At 41.7% G+C, this 21,775-nt stretch overlaps 1 long non-coding RNA gene across 2 annotated transcripts in view; it reads left to right on the top strand.

Annotated features, from left to right (window-relative positions):
- The window catches only part of LOC140459024 (uncharacterized), a 62,544-nt gene that overhangs the window by 22,121 nt on the left and 18,648 nt on the right, over positions 1–21,775 (top strand). The window contains exon 3 of one of the 2 annotated variants that reach the window (XR_011953824.1): positions 2,435–2,502. The exons of the other annotated variant lie outside the window; for it this stretch is intronic. This is a non-coding gene — a long non-coding RNA (uncharacterized lncRNA). Of the gene's footprint in view, positions 1–2,434; positions 2,503–21,775 lie in introns of those variants that run through there. 2 annotated transcript variants of the gene reach the window in all.

Here is a 21,775-nt window from a genome sequence, read left to right as displayed (position 1 = left end):
ATGTGTAATTGTCTGCCTTAGCCTTCACTTAGATTAGAACAAATTATCATGATAGAAGTAATAATGACATGCTTTACAATGAAGTATCAAGAATAAGAAATGATCTTGGATGTGCATATAGTGCTACTAACTGTAGTGTTAAGAGAACCTGAGACCTTCTTTTACATAACCCAAGAAGACAAAAGTTCTTTATTTTACTGATGATTTGCCATATTGTATATGATGAACATCTAAACAGCACTTGTCAGTTTTTACATTTGATATAGAATTACTTTATCTTTATCGCAGTTTTTCATGCTTTCCCTTTCAGAGCTAGTTTGCCAAATCATTTATCACTATAATAGTTCCCATTCATTTTCAAAAAAACTGTGTTGACAAGGTAATTCCGAACAAGATCAGTTTTTCCAAAGATATTGTCAGGATCTTCAACCAGACAGCTTTCCTTCAGCCATCAGTACTGTGTTAATTATTGTATATTCATCATTTTGTAAATACTTAGGGAGCCATTGAAAGACTAGAAAATATATACAGTATAATTGATGAATCCAATCTATTAACTGTTTATTCAGTTAATAACACGAGATCATTAAATGAAGAAAGCTAAATGCTTTAAAGCTGAGGAACATTTAACTTTGATTCATATAAGAATATATTCTCTATCTGAAAATAGTTAAAACTAGGAGTTGCATACGGATGAGTACAGTCAGTTCTTCAAAAACCCATTTGAATAGGAACATTCTGGATTTGTAGATCTATACTTTGAGAAGAGATTGAAAAGTTCTGAAACTTCTCTGTGGGTGAAGAACATACAGATGGATATCTCTGCTACAGAGGTCACTGCATTTAGAGTTTATGTGAATGATGGTGCCCAAGTGATAGAGAAAGGGATATCCCTGGATATACGCACTGAACCCGGTTTGTTGTATGTCAGTACTATTATCTTCCTAGTGAAATAAATAATTTGATTTTTATATTAAAACAATTCAAATTATGCGTAATGAAGTCAGGAATCCATCCAAGCACATTAGTTGCCTGTTCTTCGTTGCTGTGTTGTCATTGGGTAAAAGTCCTGGCTCTTAAGGGAGTATCATCAGCACAAGGACTTGCAGGTCCAAGGTGAAAGCTTCCTGATGAGTGTCACACACAAAAAAGCCATGTCAATGTTTCTCACATTGAGGTTAAAAAAACAAGTTAAATGGAGACTCTAACAATTTGCTATCTTGTCCAGTTAACTACCTATGCAGTGATCACTTTGCTTTCATCTCCACAGTACGGTGGCATAGTGGTTAGCACTGCTGCCTCACAGTGCCAGAGGCTAGGGTTCAATTCCTGCCTCAGGCAACTGTCTGTGTGGAGTTTGCACATTATCCCCGTGTCTGTGTGGGTTTCCTCCGGGTGCTCCAGTTTCCTCCCACAGTCCAAAAACGTGCAGGTTAGGTGAATTGACCATGCTAAATTGCCCATAGTGTTAGGTCAAGGGGTAAATGTAGGGGAATGGGTTTGGGTGGGTTGCTCTTCGGAGGGTTGGTGTAGACTAGTTGGGCCGAAGGGCCTGTTTCCACCCTGTAAGTAATCTAATCTAATCAGTATTAGCAATCCTTGGAGGTCTGTACACCTCAGTTGTTGTGAAGTACACAGACAACATTATGAAGGGATTCTCAGCTGCTGCAGCAATTGTAATTTCCACAGTTGCTTCCATGTTGTTGTTTGGCTTGCAGATAAGTAAGTATCACCTTTCCTAACACCAGGCTCTCACTGTCTAAATGACACATGCCATGTAAGTGTAGTGACTCATTTTGCCTCTCGAGCAAATAGGGTTTGTTTAGATGAGTTGAGATCCTGGGAACATTGGGGTTATTTTGGTGAAAGCAAGGGCTGAATCAGTCCTGTATTATTACCACATTCATATGTTTGAACATCTGGTTTAGTCCGCATTTTTGGGCCTAGTGACTTCTTTACAGGTAGAGAACACAACACACAATCTTTTAGGTGAAGTCCTCTGAGAATTTCAGGAACATATACTATTTAGTCAAGACTGTGCCAACACTCAAAGTCCTCTTCAACTTTCCAGCAATGATAAACAATTGAAGATTATATCAATTTTTTAAGTAACACTCCAAGTCCTCAGCAATTTAGAAGGAAACATAGGATATTATTAAGCTAGACAGGGTTCAGAGAAGATTTACCAGGATGTTGCCAGGGAATGGAAGGTTTGAGTTATAAGGAGAAGTTGGGCAGGCTGGGCTTTTTTCACTGGAGTGTAAGAGGCTGAGGGGTGACCTTGTAGAGGCTTATAAAATCATGAGCGGTATAAATAAGGTGAATGGCAGGTATCTTTTTCCTCGGGTGGGGGGGTTTAAAGAACAGGGGCATTTCTTTAGGTGAGTGGGAAAAAATTGTAAAAAGACATGAGTGGCATCTTTTTTTTACGCAGGGAGTAATTCATGTGTGGAGTGAACTTCCAGAGGAAGTGGTGCATGTGAATGCAGTTACAATGTTTAAGACATTTAGGTAAGTACATGAATAAGAAAAGTTTGGAAGGATATGGGCCAAGGCAGGTAGGTGGTTTACCATTGGCATAGACTGTTGGGACCAAAGGGCCTGTTTCCATGCTGTATGACTTTAACTCTATCAACACGTGGGAAAGTTGCAATAATAATAAGTTTTATTATTCCAGTTGAAGTAATGGAACTGTACTTTAAGGAAAATGCTTGATTTTTACATTTTTACATTTAGGATCATCAAAATGAAAGCTGGCAATGCTGGGAAATGAAGTAACGATGGTGTGAAGAGTCTAATTTTGGGTGTACTGAGAAGCACATTTTCTCTTGTCTTGCTTTGACAATTAAACCTCATTGTTAGATTGACATTTCGGAGGCTTTCTTTTTAAATAAAGGGTGGATTCTGGTGTACCTAGTCTCTGCACCATGATCTGGTAGATCACTTTGCACTCCTCATTTGAATCTATGAAGAGATCTCCATTTCCTCATCAGTACCTCACTTCTAGCATTCAGGGACTGTTTCTGACTCCGCTTCGATGTCAGCAGTCTGAGCTAGTGTTTTTAACAGTGGATCAGCTTTTTGAATTGCTATCACTGAAATTTAGATATTACCTCCTTGGAAATTTTTAGATTCCCAGGAAAAGGTTCAGTGACCCAGACTGGAAGGTTTTCTGTTGGCAGTAACACCTTAGCCTCCAATGGCTGAGCTTGTTTCATCACAGACCACATAACCATACAGTCATGGAAAATGCCAGGCACATTCACCCTGAGACAACAGACTTCTCACAGACCACCATTTTGATCCTGCTCGGTCATTACTGAGGAGCACGTCAATCTCAAAGAACAAAGTAAAAAGAAAATTACAGCACAGAAACAGCCCTTCAGCCCTACAAGCCTGCACCGATCCAGATCTTCTATCTAAACCAGTCACCTATTTTCTAAGGATCTGTATCCCTTTGCTCCCTGCCCATTCATGTATCTGTCTGGCTATATCTTAAATGACACTATCATACCCACCTCTACGACCTCCATTGGAAATGTGTTCCAGGCACCCACCACATTCTGTGTAAAGAACTCTCCCTTAAACTTTTTCCCTTTCACTTTGAACTCATGACCCCTAGTAATTAAGTCCACCACTCTGGGAAAAAAAAACTTCTTGCTATCCAGCCTCTCATGGTTTTGTAGACCTCAATCAGGTCCCCCCTCAACCTCTGTCTTCCCAATGAAAATAATCCTAATCTACTCAACCTTCATAGCTAGCACCCTCCATACTAGGCAATATCCTGATGAACCTCCTCTGCACCCTCTCCAAAGCATCCACATCCTTTTGGTAATGTGGCAATCAGAACTGTACGCAGTATTCCAAATGTGGCCGAACCAAAGTTTTATACAACTGTAACATGACCTACCAACTCTTGTACTCAATACCCCGTCCAATGAAGGAAAGCATGCCGTATGCCTTCTTGACCACTCTATTGACCTGCATTGCCATCTTCAGAGTACAATGGACCTGAACACCCAGATTTCTCTGTACATTGATTTCCCCCGTCACCTCTCATTTGCCATTTCTCCGCACAACTCTCCAATCTATCTATATTCTGCTGTATTCTCTGATAGTCTCCTTCACTATCAGCTACTCCACCAATCTTAATGTCATCTACAAGCTTGCTAATCAGACCACCTATATCTTCCTCCAGATCATTTGTGTATATCACAAACAACAGTGGTACCAGCATGGATCCCTGTGGAACACCACTAGTTACAATTTTCCATTTTGAGAAACTCCCTTCCACTACCACTCTCTGTCTCCCGTTGTCCAGCCAGTTCTTTATCCATCGAGCTAGTACACCCTGGACTCCATCTGTCTTCACTTTCTCCATCAGCCTATTATAGGGAACCTTATCAAACACCTTACTGAATTCCATGTATATGACATCTACAGCCCTTGCCTCATTAATCAACTTTGTCACTTGCTCAAAGAATTTTATGAAGTTGGTAAGACATCATCTTCCCTGCATGTTGTGTATAACTGATAAGCCCATCTTCTTCCAAATGGGAATAGATCCTATCCCTCAATATCTTCTCTTGCAGCTTCCCTACCACTGGCATCAGGCTTTCCGGTCTATAATTACCTGGATTATCCCTGCTCCCTTCTTAAACAAGGGGACAACATAAGCAATTCTTGAGACCTCTGAGACCTTACCTGTGTTCAAGGATGCTGCAAAGAGCTATTTCCTCTCTCACTTCCCTCAGCAACTCGGAATAGAACCCATCCAGACTGAGGGCTTGTCCACCTTAATGCCTTTTAGAATATCCAACACTTCCTCATTCCTTATGCCGACTTGACCTAGAGTAATCAAACATCTATCCCTAACCTCAACATCCATCATATCCCTCTTCTCGGTAAATACCGATGCAAAGTAGTCATTATGAATCTCACCCATTTTCTCTGACTCCCAGCATAACTTTCCTTCTTTGTCCTTGAGTGGGCCACCGTTTCTCTAGTTACCCTCTTGTTCCTTATATATGAATAAAAGGCTTTGGGATTTTCCTTAACACTGTTTGCTGAAGATATTTCATGACCCCTTTTAGCCCTCTTAGTTCCTTGTTTCAGACTGGTCCTACTTTCCTGATATTCTTCCAAAGCTTCATCTGCTTTCAGTCGGCTAGACCTTATGTATGCTTCCTTTTTTCTCTTACCTAGTCTCACAATCTCACCTGCCATCCAAGGTTCCTTAATCTTGCCATTTCTCTACTGCACTCAAATCAATCTCTCTTTAAAAGCTTCCCACATGTCAAATGTGGATTTACCTTCAAACCGCTGCTCCCAATCCACATTCCCCAGCTCCTACCAAATTTTGGTACAGTTGGCCTTCCCCCAATTTAGCACCCTTCCTTTAGATCACTTTCACCCTTGTCCATGAGTATTCTAAAACTTACAGAATTGTGATCACAATTCCCAAAGCAATCCCCCACTTAAACTTCAGCCATCTGGCAGGGCTCATTCCTCAACACCAGGTCCAGTATGGTCCCTTCCCAAGTTGGACTATTTACATACTGTTCTAGGAAACCCTCCTGGGTGCTCCTTACAAACTCTGCTCTATCTAGACCTCTAACACTAAGTGAATCCCAGTCAATTTTGGGAAAATTAAAGCCTTCTATCACCACCACCCTGTCACTCCTACATCTTTTCATAATCTATTCACATATTTGTACCTCTATCCCATGCTCGCTGTGGGGAGGCCTGTAGTACAGCCCCAACATTATTACCGCACCCTTCCTATTTCTAAGTTCTGCCCATATTGCCTCACTGCTGAGTCCTCCATAGTGCCCTCCTTCAGCACAGCTGTGATATCCTCTCTGACCAGTAATGCAATTCCTCCACCCATTTTAGCCCCCTCTCAATCCCACCTGAAGCATTGATATCTTGGAATATTTAGTTGTCAATCATGCCCCTCCCTCAACCAAGTCTCAGTAATAGCAATAACATCATACTCGCAGATACCAATGCAAGCCCTAAGTTCCTCTGGCTTACCTACTACACTTCTTGAATTAAAACAAATGCAGCTCAGCCACCAGTCCTTTTGCTTTCAACATCTGCTCCCTGCCTACTTTTACCCTTAGTCACACTGACTTCATTATCTAGGTCCTTATAGGCTTTAGTTACTACTCCTTACTAACCTCCTCATTTGGTTCCCATCTCCCTGCCACATTAGTTTAAACTCTCCCCAACAGCATTAGCAAAAACACCTCCGAGGGCATTGTTTCCAGTCCAGCCCAGTTGTAGACTGTCCAATTTGTAATAGTCCCACCTCCTGTAGAACTAGTCCCAATGTTCCAAAACTGAACCCCTCCCTCCTGCACCATCTCTCAAGCCACACATTCATTCTGCCTATTCTTTCATTTCTTCTCTGACTAGCACAAGGCACTGGTAGCAATCCTGAGATTACTACTTCTGAGGTCCCACTTTTTAACTTGGCTCCTAACTCACTAAATTCTGCTTGTAGGATGTCATCCCGCTTTTTACCTTTAACATTGGTGCCAGTATGTATAACCATAACTGCCGCTGCCCAATACATCAGTTCACTCCCCTTCCCAGAGCGCAATTTGACCGCTCCCACTCAGCTCCTCCCTCTCCCCGCTCCCACTCAGCTCCTCGCTCTCCCCGCTCCCACTCAGCTCCTCGCTCTCCCCGCTCCCACTCAGCTCCTCACTCTCCCCGATCCCACTCAGCTCCTCCCTCTCCCCGCTCCCACTCAGCTCCTCGCTCTCCCCGATCCCACTCAGCTCCTCCCTCTCCCCGCTCCCACTCAGCTCCTCGCTCTCCCCGCTCCCACTCAGCTCCTCACTCTCCCCGATCCCACTCAGCTCCTCACTCTCCCCGATCCCACTCAGCTCCTCACTCTCCCCGCTCCCACTCAGCTCCTCGCTCTCCCCGATCCCAATCAGCTCCTCGCTCTCCCCGATCCCACTCAGCTCCTCACTCTCCCCGATCCCAATCAGCTCCTCGCTCTCCCCGATCCCACTCAGCTCCTCGCTCTCCCCGATCCCACTCAGCTCCTCGCTCTCCCCGATCCCAATCAGCTCCTCGCTCTCCCCGCTCCCACTCAGCTCCTCGCTCTCCCCGATCCCAATCAGCTCCTCGCTCTCCCCGATCCCACTCAGCTCCTCCCTCTCCCCGCTCCCACTGTGCTCCTCCCTCTCCCCGCTCCCACTCAGCTCCTCACTCTCCCCGATCCCACTCAGCTCCTCACTCTCCCCGCTCCCACTCAGCTCCTCACTCTCCCCGCTCCCACTCAGCTCCTCACTCTCCCCGATCCCACTCAGCTCCTCGCTCTCCCCGATCCCACTCAGCTCCTCACTCTCCCCGATCCCAATCAGCTCCTCGCTCTCCCCGCTCCCACTCAGCTCCTCACTCTCCCCGATCCCAATCAGCTCCTCGCTCTCCCCGATCCCACTCAGCTCCTCACTCTCCCCGCTCCCACTCAGCTCCTCACTCTCCCCGCTCCCACTCAGCTCCTCGCTCTCCCCGCTCCCACTCAGCTCCTCACTCTTCCTGATCCCACTCAGCCTCTCGGTCTGCCTGCTCCCACTCAGCTCCTCACCATCCTCGATCCCACTCAGCTTCTCGCTCTCACCACTCCTGCTCCTGCTCCTGCTCCTGTAAATGAGGCAGACAGGCGAGGGAACAACTCCCACAGCCGCATGTCCCGACTCTCAAATGAACCTGCAACGCAAGAAATGGCATGTGTACCATCATTCAATCCCTTTTATCAGAGACTGATCAGTTTTTCAAAATTTTTGTCTTTAAAAATGTTTGACTGATTAATACTTATTTCTAATCTGTGTGCATGTATGTTAAATGATTTTTTTCCCATGTTTACTAACTGATAAATTCTTCTTTTGTTTTTTTTGTAAATATATTTATTAGCAATTTTTTTTAACTTTATAAAATTATTGAAAAGAAAATCACAAATATCAGTATAATAAAAAGAAATAAAACACAAATTACAATACAACTACTATCTACTAACTACTAACCTACTCTATAATACGAAGCAAACCCTAACACTGTACAAAGCAACACCAAAAAAAAGAAAGACAAGCAACAAAAGAACAAAAAAACCCACAAAATACAGAACAGCTATGCTCGGCACAAGGCTCCCAAACAAAGGAACGGGAGCATTGTTTACATACCCGTATTAACTCAGGAGACCCCCTCCAGGGCCCAGGGCTTGACAAATCTAATCATCCGGTTAAACAAACGCCCGACTTAAGATAACTGATAAATCTATATCCAAATAACTCAAGTAGGGCTGCCATGTCTTATAAAAATTGGCTGTTGTGTGGTGCACCATGTTTGTGAAAAAGTCCAAGGGAATGTGCTCCATAATTAATTTCTGCCATCCCAGTAAGCCCGGCGGGTTCTCAGACACCCAATTCATCAGAATATTCTTCCGTGCACAGTATGCAAGTATATTACATAGTTTCTTCCCATGCCTGTCTAAAGATGGTAAATTCGGCAGACCTAAGATGAGAGATATTGGGTCTACTTTGACTTCGGTCCTCAATCCCCTCCCTATCTCTCCAGCCACAGTGCTCCAATAAACACGGAGCCTGTGACATGTCCAGAAGCAATGGGTAAGAGTACCTACACTTCTTTTACATTTGGGGCACACTGAAGATGCCCCTTTTTTAAACTTCACCAGACGATCCGGTGCCAGATGAGCTCTGTGCAGAACTTTTAACTGCATGGCACATATCCTGTTACAGATTGAGATCTTTCGAATATTCACCCATATGTTCTCCCATGTTTCAGAAGAGATCTCCATTCCCAGCTCTTGCTCCCAGACCTCACATAACCGGTTAATATCCTGCCAGGCCCTGCCACACAGCAGGCGATAGAGGGCAGTAACTGAAATGGTGCTTGTGGAATGTAACAACATTCTCTCTATTGGGCTTATAGGGATTAGTGACAAGTATAGTCTTCTTCTGGATGAAATCCCTAATTTGAAAAAAACGGAAAAGGTCTCTGCTGGGCAACCCGTATTTGCGGCTCAGTTGCTCAAAAGACATCATAACCTCCCCCTCAAACAAGTCTCCCAAACTAGAAACTCCTCTCGCTGCCCATAGTTTGAACCCTGAGTCCATCATCCCTGGTCAGAGCCCTGGCATGCCAACTATAGGTGCAAGTAGCAAAGTCTTGGATAAACAACCCTCACTCTGACGCATCGCCCTCCACGCCGTGACTGTACTAATGACAATGGGGTTCCGGCAGTGGTCCATAACTGTCCTCATCTTATCCATGAACAACAGGTTAATAATAAGAGGGCACTTTGCTTGGGAGGCCTCAATATCCAGCCATATTGAGTTTGGATCGTTACCTACCTAATCGCAGACAAAGAACAGCAGGGAACTCAACTGATACCTTCTGATGTCTGGGAAATCAACTCCTCCCCCTCCTTGAGGCAACTGCAATTTAGTAAATTTGATGAGGGGCCGCCCACGATGCCAGACAAGGGAAACAAACCACCTCATAAGCTTCCGCAGCGTTGACCTGGGAAACAGTATTGGGACCATACGCATGGGATAAAGCAAACGAGGAAGAACATTCATCTTAATGAGAGATATTCCACCCAGCCATGAAATTGGAAGAGCCTCCCATCTCTGGAGATCTTGCCTAACATTGTCGAGCAAATGAGCAAAGTTAGTCCAAAATAACAGATCAAACTTGCGGGTAATAAAAATGCTTAGGTACTAGAACCCTGCCTGTGACCACTTAAAAGGGAACTTAGAGCCACCTTCAACTTCTGGCACATCCTTGAGGTTCCCCAAAGGCATAGTCTCTGATTTTGCAAAGTTAATCTTATATCCTGAAATAGCCCCAAATGAATTGATACATTGTATCAAATGGGATAGGGAGGTGATTGGGTTCGATAAAAACAGAAGGACATCATCCACGTACAATGTAACCTTGTGTGCCCTCGATCCCACTTCCGGAGCAGTTAGGTGGACGTTCTGACGAATAGCCTCTGCCAGCGGCTCTATCACCAACGTAAACAACAACGGTGAGAGGGGGCAGCTTTGCCGACTACCCCGACCAATTGTAAAATTCCCAGACTTCACTCCGTTGGTGATGACCACAGCCAGAGGGTGGCGATATAAAACCTCCACCCACCTCGCAAAGACCCCACCCAACCCAAACTGTTCTAAGACATAAAAAAGATACGGCCATTCCACCCGGTCAAATGCTTTCTCTGCATCTAAGGAAATCACCAACCCCTGAATCGATCGTTGCTGACAAACTAGGACCACATTCAGCAACCTTCTAACCTGTCTGGTCCTCTTTAATAATATGGGGCAACACCTTTTCCAATCTCAGCACCAGGATCTTGGACAGAATCTTGAAGTCTGAACGTAATAGAGAGGTGGGCCTGTATGTGGCACAATCCTCAGGAACCTTCCCCTTCTTAAGAATTAAGAAAATATTAGCTTCTCTCAAAGATAGTGGTAGGCGTTCATGCATATAGGAGTGATTGTACATCTCCAACATCGGCCCTGACAGAATCCCTATAAACTCCTTATAAAACTCACCCGGAAGACCATCAGGGCCAGGCGCTTTCCCACTCTGATGTTGCCTAGCTGCCTCCTGTATTTCCTAAACTGTCAAGGGGACATTAAGGAGCGAAGTCTGTTCCAAGCTTACCCCTGGAAGGTCCAGGTTCTTGAAAAAGGTCTCCATTTTAGCACTCCTGTCTTCGCAATCTTCAGACCGATACAATAGAGTAAAAGCTCCAAAAAGCCTCATTAATCTTTTTAGCATCGTATGTAAGGACCCCGGCGCTGTCTCTGATTGCAGTAATGGATTGGGGAGCACACTTTTTCCTAGTCAGGTATGCTAAATACTTCCCTGGCCTATCTCCATATTCGAACAGCCTCTGCCTAGCAAAAGCAAGTTCTTTCTTTGCGTTTTGTGTCAGTATTGAATTCAAGGCAGCCTGGGGGGCCGTGATCTGCTGTAGCTTAGTCACCGAAGGCTGCGCAAAATGTGCCGCCTCCGCGGCTTTCAACCGCGTCTGAAGTAGACGCTGCTGTTCCTCCTTCTGTCATTTCTGGCGGCCGAATAGGAAATAGCTAATCCCCCAACAAAGGCCTTAGTGGCCTCCCATAACATAGATGGACTACTAGCCATGCCTGAGTTGATAGTCAAGAATTCCTGAAACTCCTTCAAAAAGTATTCCACAAATTTGGAATCCTTAAGGAGAAAAGGGTCCAAACACCAGTGCCACAAACCTAGCCCTTCACTCTTGGCCTTAACCTCCAAATATACTGCCGCGTGATCAGAGATAGCTATATTCCCAATTTTACAATCCATAATCGAATCCAGAAGGGCCAAGGGAGCCAGAAACAGGTCAATCCTCACGTGACATTTATGTGGGTTTGAAAAAAAGGTGAAGTCCCTGCCGGTAGGTTGACGACATTTCCAAATATCCACCAGCCCCAACTCCTCGCATAAGTGAACCACCTACTTGGCCTGCAAAGAAAGAGTTGGGGGCCTACAAGGCATCCTGTCCACTGTCAGATCCAAAAGACAAATAAAATCCCCCTCTATAATAATGTGCCGTGTTCCAAAAGCACTCAACTTAGAGAAAGCACTTATCAAAAATTTGAGGGGATGCACCAGAGGACAGTAGACGTTTAAAATGCCACATTCCTCCCCATGTATCAGGGCTTTAAGTATCACAAATCATCCCTGCTCATCTTTCACCTGCTCTAATAATGTGAACGGAAGATTTTTCTGGATAAGTACAGCCACTCCCCTACTTTTAGTAGTAAAGGATGAAAAGAATACCCGGTCATAACCCCCCTGTTGTAATTTCAGGTGTTTCCCATCATCAAGATGGGTTTCCTGCAACAAAGCGATATCAACCCTTTCCCTCTTAAGGCTAGAAAGCACTTTTTTCCTTTTAATAGGCGAATGACTTCCCTTAATGTTCCAGGTGCACCATTTAATAAGACACTTAACCATATCCCCTTTCAGACACCCTTGAACCCCTCAGAGGAAGAACCCTGCTTACAAAGCGCAGAGCATAAGTAAATAAAGACTCATAGAATCGAAAAAGTATATATACAAAAACTATTCTATCATAACTACAAACAACTATTACTACCAAAAAACTACAAAGAAAACCAACTTTAGAACTTTGAATGGAAAACTCTTCCCCCTGCCCATAGGGGGCACTCACCCTACCCATCCCCTCCGTCACAGCTCCTTCAAACCTGGAGTGTGCCCCAGTGTTAGGCCAGAAAAAAAATCAAGGGGATGATCCTTAAATCAGAAGACAAAGTCAGGATGAGCACTCCACCCATCCCTGGCTTCATGACACCCCTACTTGTGACTAAAAAAGAAGCAGAACAAACAAAAATAAAGGGAGAGAGACAACAAAGAACATCCACAAAATTTCCCATTAGAAAATCCAATTATTAAAAAAAAAGGAACAACTTATTCCAAAGTCTTTTCTCCCCTTTCCAAAAAGGAAATTATTAGGGAGAAAGAAAGGAATTTAAAAAAGGAATGGAAAACATGGGGAAAAATAGAAAACAGAACAAACATTAACCATATTCTTCAGGCCAATCCGTCTATTTTAAAGTGTCTACAAAGTTTTTAGCCTTTAGGCTGAAATGAAACACTGTGGGGTATCTCAGGGAGTACTGGATGTCCAGGTTCCTCAGCCTCTTTTTAACTTCATTGAAGGACTTCCTCTTTCGGATTACAGCTGCTGAAAAATCCTGGAAAAACATGATTTTTGACCCCTTGTACAGCAGCACCTGCAGATTATTTCCTAGTAATCGAGAGGCTTCTATGACTTTTTGCTTGTCCTTATATGAGTGGAAGTGCATTAGGACCGGGTGGGGGTGCTGCACCGGCCCGGCCTGTGCACTGGAACCCGATACACCCTTTCAATCTGTAGCCTGCTGGACTCTGATATGAAGGCCCAAAAACTTCGGCAGCCAGTTTTCAAAGAAGCTGACTGGCTGCTCACCTTCCTCACCTTCAGGGAGCCCGACAATTCGGAGATTTATCCTCTGACCCTGATTTCTGAGGTCGTCGATATGGTTTCGCAAGGCCCGCACCTCTCACTCCAGCACCTGGATCCGACTGGATGATGACTCCATTGCAGCTTCCGAGGCCTTAGTTTGACCCTCCACCTCCTCCAGCCTCTCCCCGAAGCCCTGGATCTCCTGCTCATGCTCCTGCAGCATGGATGCGATAGGTTGCACCTGGGCATGAATCTCCCCACGGATTTCCTCAATCGCAGCCGCAACGTTCAAGATAAGTCTCTCCATCGCCACAGCCAATTACTGTGAGTCGGTCAGATCCCCAGGGGGTTCAGGAGAGGCTGCTGCTGCTGCAGTCTCTGGTGTGGTAGGTGCTGCAGAGGAGTGTCCTCCCTGCTGCTGTTTGCTCACTCCTTTTCCCTTTGGCATCCTTCCCACTCTCAAATGTTAACAAATGTGTGTTCGGTAAGGTTTTAAACTAATATTTCCACCACATAAGTTGGCCAGTGATGGCAGAAAACACTGGTATGCCTTGGCTGTCAGGCAGAGCTGTCCACAGCAGTCCTACAGAATCGCCGCCATCTTGCTGAGTCCCAAACTCTTCTTTTGTTAATTCTAGAAAGCCTGGTTAACAATGCCTGGCATTGGTTCAGTGGTAGGACACAAGGTGGTAGCAGAAAGCTGCTTATGCAACGAGGACAGTAACACAGGGATCGGGACTGGGTCCATTATTGTTTGTGATATTCATAAACAATGTAAAGCAGATTGTATGTGTGTGTGTGTGTGTGTGTGTATAGAGGGTGGGGTTGGGGTGGGGGGGGGGGAGCGATGGTGTTGGTGATGATAAGTAATGGTAATGACACAAAGATTGACCAGGTGGTTGACAGTGAGGAAGAAGGTCTTAGATTACAGGAAGATACAAATGGATTGGTCAGATGGGCAGATCAGTGGTATGGAACTTAACCCTGAAAATTGTAAGACGATACATTTTGAAGGAACTAACAAGATGAAGGAGAACTCAATGAATAGCATGACAGTAGGAAATTCTATGAAACAGAAGGATCTTGGTGGGTTCGGGGAGGGGTGTTGTCCACAGATCCCTGAAGACAGCAAGACAAGTAAATAGGGCATTTACCTTCAGTACAGCATAGATTATAAGAGCAAGGAGGCTGTTTTGAAATTATACAGTACTTAACTTAGATTGGGCCACAGCTGGAGTACTGTGTGCATTTCTGGTCACCACACTATAGGAAGGACCTGATTGCACTGGAGAGGTGCAGAAGAGATTGATCGGACATTTAAACTATAAAAATAGATTGGATAAGTCACTGATTTCTTGGGAGGAGAGAAGGTTGGGAGGGAACCTTATCAAGATTTATAAGATTAAGAGGGGCAGAGACAAAGTGAATAGAAAACAGCTGTTCTCTTAGTTGAGGGGTTAGTAACAAGGTCCATAATTTTAAGGTGAAAGGCAGGAGGTTTAGAAAGTACTTGTGAAATTTATTTTCACCCAAAGGGTGGCCAAACTCTGGAATGCACTGCGTGAGAGGAAATATCAAATATTTTAAACAGTACTTGGATAAGCACTTGAAATGTCATAACCTTCAAGGCTATGGTCCAAGTCCTAGAAAGTGGTACAAGTGGATATTTAGAGTAATTTTTGTCAGTACTCAATGGGCTGAAGGCCTCTTGTGTACTATATGATGCTATGATTCTATGAAATTGACTCCTTTCAAAATATAAGTTTGTTTGAATCTGTGTAAAAGATATCCAGAAATGAAGAGATTCTTTTAACATTACATTTGTTATGACCACCTGAGGGGGCAGATGAATAACCAAGGAGAGTTAATTCATCCCTCCTCATGTGGGATCTTTACAGTTTGAGGTACTCCATCTGGATTTGGGCATCTCCACCTGGGCCCGAGCTATAATACCTATAGCAATTAGATAAGAATGAATGTAAAATGAGAGATACAGAACAGTCAGACTTCAATAAACAACAAACCAACACGTTTTTGATATTTAAATGGATTAATTTGGACATTTTTAGAAATATTGATGATTTTTATCATATCTCACATTAACTGATGTTATGAAGGTGTAGAGGTGTACTGTACCTTTAAGAGAGTTGAAAAGCTAGCAAAGACTGAAAGCGCAGTGTCCTGAACAAGATAACAATGTAACACTTGGTCAAAACAAATAGCAGCACCTAGGTTGCCATGAAATAAAAACAAATTCAACTTCAGACAATCAGTTTAAATTATGTCCCAAGCTACCAAACTCCATTTAGTATTTTGATAATATTAAAATCAATGAAATAGTCCAATGTTTTGTGGTATAAAACCAGACATTTTGAAAATTTAGGGGCAGAACTGCCAAAGAACGGCAAATATAAACTGCTAACTGAAGAGCTCTCTGAAAGGTATCTGTCTATAAGGAGTTTGCACAGCAGAACATTGAAACCGACCTGGAGTGAATCTACAGAGGAAAATCGACAGAAGAGAATTGGCAAAGCTGACTGGTTTTGAAACTTTTTTTTTGTAAATCTTAATCAGGACTTTTTTATCGGACCAGTATTGTAGAGTGAGAGGTAAAAGACAGGTTTAAGAGAAAGGAGTTATAATTAGTTGTTAGTTAATACTTTCTGTTAGACTTAAAGAAATAAAGTTGTTAATTTTTACTTTAAATAGTGACCTCTGGGATAGTTCTTTGTCTCTTGAATTTTAACAGATTACAGCACGGGGTGAATCATTTCAGTGTTGCTGGTTTAAATTAGCAGAGGGATTTACCCTGTGTCGTAACACTGACAAAGTTATAATGGATACATAGGAATATAAGAAATGAAGGAAAGGTAAAGTAAACTCTTCGGCTCACATGTCTATCGTCCATAAATTTCACATTTACGCAGAAAGACTCATTCATTTTCTTCCTCCCTTGGCAACACACTTTATCCTCACTTTTCTTTGAGATAGATCATTTCTTTATTTTTCAATCCACTTGGCTGGTATCTAGTTCCAATGTTAATAACTGCAGATCTGAACTCTGCTTTTGTTTGTTCCTGGGATGTGGGAATCATTAAAATGCCAGGATTTGCTCCCCATCCCTAATGGCTCGTCAGAAGGTAGTAATAAGCCATCATCTGGAACACAACTGAATGGTTTGTCATTTCAAAGGTCAGTTGTTGTGGGTTTGAAGTTACACATAATCCAGACCAGGTATGGACAGCTGATTTCCTTTCCTAAGTTAGGGAACCAGATAAATTTAATGATCACCAGTGCTGACACTGACTTTTTTAAATCCACATTTTATTTGGTTAAGTGAATTTAATATCCCCTGATGCCACAGTGGAATTTGAATTCATGCCTGTGAATCATAAATTCTGATCTCTGCATTACTAATTCAGTACAGTCAGTTCTGCTATAATGGACGCTTCTTCAATGCGAACTGGCTATAATGCGATTGAAGAATTTAGACCATAGTTTGTAGAATGTTAAGTTCCCTCACCTGTATTGGCTATAACATGATTTCAGTCCCATTAGTTTAAATGGTGCTGCTATTACCGGATTTGCTCATAATGCCAGATTGCAATGAACTATCGCATTATTTCAGAACAAACTGTAACATAATGACCATGCTAACATTGGCATTACTTACCCTTTTTGATTAATTCAAAGTTCTCTTAAGTTTGTATCAAATCTCCCAGATACAGGACAAAGAATTCAGTGTCTCTATCAACGATTCCTAGCCATCTTTTTTCTACTGATTGAGCTTCTTCAGTCCTCTGGCACAGTTAATTGACTTGCTTTTTGTGATTGCTTCACTATCCTTGAGATTCTATTGTAACTGGCACTCCTCTAGTTTGATGATCTCTCTATATACCTCCACAAACCTCACTAACATTTAGCAAGCATTCCTATATGTTCCATTTGCCATTACACTTCAGATCCTGAAAATCACAGGGACTGCAGAAAAGTAGTTATTCTGATGTACGTGCCAATAAAAGCTTTATGATCCTAAAAAAGCACCTTCTCATACATGCTCATATTGACATCACTTTCAGAAAGGTTTTAAGAAAACCTTAAGCTAAATATCAGAGTAGTACTGGTAGTTATCTTATAACATCATAGTTTGGTTCTTGTGCGTTCTTGAAAATCATACAATACCATTTAAACTAATGGGGCCGGAACCATGTTATTGCCAAAACAAGTAAGGATAGTTTGTGTTCTACAAATACTGGTCTAAATTCGTCAAGCATGTTATAGCCAATTTGTCTGGAAACACCTGTTAAAGGAAAACCACCTGTACAATTGCGCTTGTGAATAACATGATCTCTAGTAAGTGTACAGTACAGTATATGTACTGTAACATCAAGGCTGAGCTACATTTAAAATCCATCCCATTGCAAAGAATTAGGATCAGGTCAAAATGTTCATACCTAATGAACTACTTCTTTCAAGCTCCCTTGTAGAATTTCTATTATTTCCTTTATATATTTGCCTTTGTTTCTTGTGCCTTATTCCAGGTCCTTTAACAGCACAGGAGTTGCGTAATATTGAAAAAAATATATATGTTGGTTTTAGTCTTGAACTTTTATTCTTACGAAATGTCCTGCTAACTGTAACAGAAATACTTTGATAAAATGTCTCCTTTTCAGCAATGTCTTATTCCTCCTAGATTTATTGTCTAGGAACTTAAGTTGCTTTAACTTTATCAAGGTTTTGGTCAGTTTTTGTATCGGAGTGATTGCAACTGATCACAGAGGCTCATACCGAACATTAGTATTCCATTTTTTCAGTAAATTATTGATGAAATTATTATTAAAAATTATTGTAAAAATTCATTTGAATTAAACTGCTGCAATGAAATTGATGAACTTCTGCAATTTAAAAGAAACAGTAGAGTCTTGCCTTTGTAAGTTTGAATGCCTGATTTAAGATACCTTGGTGCCAACTTCATTTAAACTGGAGGGATATGTTTTACGTCACATTAAGAATTTATCAGATAATAAATAAAACAGCAATTTAAAATTCGGAATAACACAGTCAGTAAAGAGCCCTGAGGCTGGCCTCTGGTTTCAGGAGTCTGAGATATGAGGAATAGCTGGGAAACCTCATGATTCCCTAAAAGTTCGGGATTTTGCCTTTGAGCACTAGTGTAAAATAGACTTGCTGGTTGACTATAAGCCATTTTATATTCTCACACAAAGTCAAATGTTATCCCAAGGTGTCTCAGACGCTGACTTATAAATCTATGTAAGGGAAGTTCTGCATCACTCTTGTGGTTAGTATCCTTGCTGTCATGTGGGAGACCAAGGCTCAATTCCCTGACTGGGAGGAGCTAATCTCGATGTGAATGGTGTGTGTACATAAAGGTGTGATTTCCCTGAAAGGTCCCTTGTGGTGCTGTGGTAGTGTCCCTACCTCTAGACTAAGAGGCCTGTGTTCAAGTCCACCTACTCTAAAAGTTTATCATAACAGGTCTGGTTAAATTTATCAATAAAGATATGTTAAAAAAAGGAGCAGAAAGAATACATTCTGAGTACTACTTTAGATTAAATGGAGCAAGGTGGCATGGGCATCTTCAGAATGTATGTAAGAAAGTTCTTCATTACACAGGCAGGAATCAACACCTGAAACATACTTCTAGGCAGGGTGCTGCAGATTAAAAAGAAAGACTTTCGAATAATTTCAGATGAATTAGGCATTGTAATGGGGAACTGTCAGATGCTTCAGAATGGATGAATTAATATGGCTTGAATGGTCTCCATCATGCATAATTATCTTGTGCTCTTGTGAAGAATATTACAGCTCTTTAAACTATAATCAGCTTACAATCGACCCACAATGAGCTTTAACTGTTTTATCCAGCTTCTTATTTCTGTCTTTACCTGCTGTGTGTGGAGTACAACACGGCAGGTGGGGCTTGAAAGATGCAGATATTCTGTAAGAAATCGTGACCATCTCAGTTGAGAAGCAATCTATTGACAGAGCCAGCTGGTGCTTATGTCAGCATTTACAGAGATTTGTTCATCATTCTATTGGAGCCATGTAGAGTAAAAAGAATCTCTTGAACTTTATAAATTCAATAATAAACTCAAATGGAAGATAAATGATTGGAGAATGTTTTGATTATGTGTAGTATTTCATTTAATGCTAAACATAATGATATGCTAATATGGCACAGTAATGTCAAATCAGTGAAATAAATTGTAATACTAAAATATTTTAAAAGTACTTATGTTCTTTCATTAGTTGTCATTTCCAGGTATAACACCATGAAACATTAGCATTTTGTTTTCTCACCTAATGATCATTATAGTGCAATAATTAAATACAGACCTTCTCAAATAGATGACTATGATTAAACTTCACTATACAATTTATAAATAAGTAATTGTTAACATTAATTCATGGAGTAATATTTGTTAAAGATAAGGATTGAATTACTTCCTCCTCTCTGAGATTAACATGTTAAATTCAGTCCTGATGGACTATTTTCATTGTGAGCTCAGCTCTGCATCATGTAGAGCTGACGTAATTTAAAAATACAAACAGAAAAAATTGCGTGCCATTATAATGTGAATCGTAGCTTTCCCCAGCAAAACCAGGAGCTTGAACACACGCATCAACAAGTTCAAGTACGGCTTCTTCCCTACTGTTTAAATTAGAGTGCTGAATGGACCTCTCTAATTTCAATTCTAATGTTGACCTGGCTTTTGTGCACCTCCTGTGCACTTGTAACCTTGTATGCTTCACGCTCTGTCTAAGCACCCTATGATCTGTATGTCCTTGTTTGTTATGATCTGCCTGTACTGCTCACAAAACAAAACTTTTCACTGTACTTAGATACATTTGACAACAATAAACCAAATCAATTGAACCTTATGCATCTGAAACTTTTTTATCTAAATCTAAGTTCAGATAACCTGTACATACAAAAGCAGAGAACAGCTTATGAAAGAAAGCAATGTACAGGGAAGTGATGTGGCAAGATTTTGGTTGTGATTCTGGATTTTGAGGAAGAAATGGGTGATGGAGTCTTCATATCAGAAGGGTTTGATGGAATCATAAATTGAAATTAAACATCCATAGATCAGTTCTTAGTAATATATTTGACTTTTAACCTCGACATTAATTTTAGGTAAGAAAATTAAACTGTAGACAAACATAAATAGAATTTAAACTTGGCAGCATCTGTGGAAAGAAATCAGAGTTAATGTTTTGGGTCAAGTGACCCTTCCTCTGTTCTTGTTTCTGACTTACAGCATTTGCAGTTCTTTAGGTTTATAATCAAAATTTAATAAACTTCAATTGTCTGTAGAGTCATCTTATGATGCATCTTAGTTGTTACCCACAGAACAACCAAACTGTGTCATTCAGTTTTATGATGGAACCTCATTCTATAGGTACCTCATCTTTACTGTAGAGCACCCATTCTGTATACCTTACTACAGAGTGCATGAACTATGTACCTAGTGCTGTAACATTGGATCTCTGGATTTAAAACAGAGTGCCTCAAATGTGTGTCTTAGCTTTACCACACAATGTAGAAACAAACCCCCATTCCAACTCACCTCTTTGAAGCAGCACGGTGGCTCAGTGGTTAGCGTGGTTGCCTCTCAGCGCCAGGGACCCAGATTCAATTCTGCGCTTGGGTGACTGTCTGTGTGGTTTGCATGGGTTTCCTCTGGGTGCTCCAGTTTCTTCCCACAGTCCAAAAATGCACAGGTTAGGCAGATTGTCAGTGCTAAATTGCCCATAGTGTCTAGGGATGTGCAGACTAGGTGGGTCAACCTTGGGAAATGCAGGGTGATAGAGTATGAGGGGTGGATCTGAATGGGATGCTCTTCAAAGCGTTGATATGGACTCGATGGTCTGAATGGCCTGCTTCCACACTGTAGAGATTCTGTGATTCAATCTGGCCATGATCAGCTCTCCATCACAATGTTATACAGCATTACCTGAAAACAGAAGCAAAAGCAAAACACTACAGATGCTGGAGATCTGAATTTTTTTAAAACAAATGCTGAATATATGAATAGGGTTGGGCAACATCTACTACCAAAAACCTGAGAGACAAACGTCAATTCAATGACATTTCAATGTTGGAAAAAATAGAGGTGTACAGCTTTTAAATACATAGAGTGAAATGGAAGGGAAATCATGAGATTATCAGTGGAAGGCAGGAGAGATTAAATGTTTAAAAAAGGCATATTGGTAAAAAGCAAAAGCAGAGGATAATAGTAGAAATAAAACAAAAGATGTCGAGAAAAAGGTGTAAATATGAACCTGAACAAGTATTGTCTTAAATATGAGTAACTTGCTGACCACAATGCTGAGTTTGAAAGAACTCTGTGTTTGATTGAATGAGGAGCTGCTTGAGCTGAGGTTTGAACTTGAACTGTAACCAGTAAAAGGCTGAGTCAGAGAGGGCAGAGTGGCAATGGAGCAGAGAATTAAAATGACAAGATACTATAGGTCCAATGACATTTATATGATTCTTAACTCCCTGCTATAAAGCTATCGGACTGAAGTATTAACACAAATTGCATGAATGTTTTCTTTATTGGATCAGTGCCATTCCCCACTGTTCAGTTCAAGATTTGATAGCCATTTTATGATCTTACAAAGAAAATATTATTTCTATCTGAATTTTATTATCAGTAAAACTAATAGCATACATTGGTGGACACATTTATTTTTTTAATTTAGAGG

This window comes from Chiloscyllium punctatum, chromosome 3, assembly GCF_047496795.1.
Source record: "Chiloscyllium punctatum isolate Juve2018m chromosome 3, sChiPun1.3, whole genome shotgun sequence".
NCBI lineage: Eukaryota > Metazoa > Chordata > Chondrichthyes > Orectolobiformes > Hemiscylliidae > Chiloscyllium > Chiloscyllium punctatum.
The sequence above is the reverse complement of the archived record's forward strand: the minus strand, read 5'-3'. Positions and strand labels throughout refer to the sequence as shown.